Below are 3,080 nucleotides of genomic sequence, written 5' to 3'. Positions count from 1 at the left end.
CTCGCAACACTTTTCAACGAGTCTTTCTCGCGAGGCGAGCAGCCACAGGACTGGCGCGACGCCACTATCAGTCCTCTACACAAGAAAGCCTCTCGTGCAGAGGTCACCAATTATAGACCAATCTCGCTCCGAAGCGTTGTCAGCAAGGTTCAGGAGAGGATTGTTCACCAACGCCTCTACACCCACATTGAGCCCCACCTACCGGCCGACCAATCTGGATTTCGATCTAAGGATAGTACTGAACTACAGCTCTCCCGCCTAGTGCATGAGATTTCCGCCAGCCGAGATTCCGGTCAGGCAGTGTCAGCATGCTTCTTTGACTTATCAAAGGCTTTTGACCGAGTCTGGCATGCTGGCCTCCTGGCCAAACTCGAGCACCTTGGTGTCCGTGGCATTGCCCTTACCTGGCTCACAAGCTACCTGACTCGCCGCCGACAACGCGTCAAGGTTGGCTCCGCTTTGTCATCATGGAAATCCATTCCAGCTGGAGTACCCCAGGGCTCTGTCCTGGGGCCTCTTCTTTTCCTGGTGTACACGATCGACCTCCCCCCAGCATGTACAAACTCTCACACTAAATGCAGCCAGTTCGCCGATGACACGGCACTCATCGCGACGCATTACACGAGGGATTTGTCAGCTGCATTCCTCCAACGTGCCGTGGACGCAGCAGGACGATGGTTGAAGGATTGGCATCTCCTCGTCAACACCACGAAAACCGTCGTCCTTTCCTTCCAACCCCAACACACCATCCACATCACGCTCCACTCGACTCGGCTGCAGCAGGTCCACCAACATAGGCACCTTGGTGTTACACTCCAAGACGATTTGCGATGGACCCAACACATCATAGAAACCACCAACAAAGCCAAAAAACTACTACACCAACTCCACAAGACACGTGGCACAATGAACGCTTCCAGCCTATTGTTAATATACACAACCTACATCCGACCCGTTCTCGAATATGGCAGCCTTGCCCTCTCGAACACCACACAGCAACAGTGGGACACACTGGAGAGAATTCAACGCCGTGCTATACGCATCTGCCTTCGGATTCCCCTCTTTGCACCAGTTCACCACAGCTCCCTCCTCCATCACGCAAAGCTCCCCACCCTTAGCTCACGACTCCTTATTAAACAAGCCCTACTAGCATGGGACATCCACCACCCAAACCTCCCCACCACACCTGCAACAACCACATCTTGCACCACAACGTCAACACCAACCATACACCCTTCGACAGACAAGGACCTACTCCATCGGACACGCACACACGAACAGGCACCGAGACTCCCCCATCAACAGTGCCCTCACCCTCTACAACTCACTCCCTATCGACATCACAACCCAACCTCGTAGAAATTCTTTCCGAAACAATGCATCCAGTCTTCTTTTGAGCAGTACCTGCTCCTGCTCCGCGCATCCCCTGGTTTCTGATATCTCGAACGTGTACTTAACTATCTCGATCACCCCTGCTAACATTATTGCCCCCGCTTGTTTTTCATGATCCATTGCTTCTTGCCTCCCGGTTAATTTCCATCTAGCTGTTTCTGGCTAGTACCAGTTCTATCGCACTTATTAATCATCCTTATTGGCGTCACGCCATCGTGGAATAAAAGAATATTACTTCCTTCGTTTTTCCTGTTCATGTCGGTGATAGACAGTGGCCAGGGGGTGCAGTGCGGTTCGAGGCAGCATGAGGGTTAAACATCCATACATGTACATCAATGAGTGTGCGCTCGAAACGACTGCCCCACAGTCAACTGACACCGATATCGAGACGTGCCTGGTCCTCGGTGCCTGCCGTGCGATAGCGAAGTCGCTCTCCGGTTAATGGTTGTAAACTTGGCTCAATGGCCACATTATTGCATATGATCTTCAAACGTGAAGTCTTTAATCTAGTTGTGTCTTATCGATGGGAAACCGCCAACTGGGCACGATGCCCGCCATCTTCCTTGCACCTCCACCCATCTGCTGTACACTGCCTCCCCATCGCCTTTTTCCGCGCTTTCATGCTCACACCTGCCTGTTGCCCGCTACCCTCCTGGCACTTCTCCTGTCGCGCCTTGGCCCGCGCCAGCTTTCTCCCTATACCTTGCACCAGATTTAGCGCTAAATTTGTTTATGCTTGTGGCCCTATGTGTTTATAACCATACTGTTGGGTAGACCCGAGTATCAGTTGTCTGATGATTGCCTAGCGGCATGAAACTAAGAGTTACAACCAACCTGACCGTCCCCCGTTTAGTCTGCTATGTACGTCACAGGTTCCATAATGGCGTAGAACAGGCTTGCCTGAAACCATTGCGAGTTGCACAAAACCCACGAGAGGTTTGTAAAAAACCCAAAAAAGCTCATTCTTCTGCATGAATTTTAGTTTGTCATCGACGGGAAGGTGTCGCTAAACACGCCTGTCACATGGATCACAAAAATGGCAACTGAGCCTTGTGTCACTCATGATGTGTAGAAAACTACTTTATGTATTGTATAATTATTACAAAGGCAGAAGAGAAGAGAGACAGCCGGCTAGGTCATTGTTGTAACGCTGTGTTTCATGCACATAGCAAAGCTAAGGCAATCCTCAGACAACTGAGTTGTCTGAGGATTGCCTTAGCTTTGATATGTGCATGAAACACAGCGATACAACAATGACCTAGCCGGCTGTCTCTGTTCTCTTCTGCCTTTGTGGTAATGCTCCATCCTTGTGGTGTTGAGCACTCTAGGCAATCTGGGAACTCTCGCTATTGTGTTTGTATTGTATATTATGATGCCAATTTAGCCCATGATTGACTCAGACTGTACACTATACACTGACTGTGCATGTACCTGGACCCCTCCAATACATGACAGTTCATTTCGACGTGCGCAACGGCACGCGCGCGGTGTCCTAGAAGACGTTTGCTAGGCTTCGCACTGACGCATCCAAGGCTGTTCCTGCCATTGATCCAGCAGATCCTTTAGTTTGTTAGAATATGCGCAGCAAACTCTTTCACAGCATCTGTGCGTAGCTGATGTCCGTTGGTGGTGCTTGCTACAGGATTAGGAGCTGCAATGACCCTTTTCGAAGCTATAGCTGCCGCGCA

Source organism: Sycon ciliatum, chromosome 3 (assembly GCF_964019385.1).
Source record: "Sycon ciliatum chromosome 3, ocSycCili1.1, whole genome shotgun sequence".
Lineage (NCBI taxonomy): Eukaryota > Metazoa > Porifera > Calcarea > Leucosolenida > Sycettidae > Sycon > Sycon ciliatum.
The sequence above is the reverse complement of the archived record's forward strand: the minus strand, read 5'-3'. Positions refer to the sequence as shown.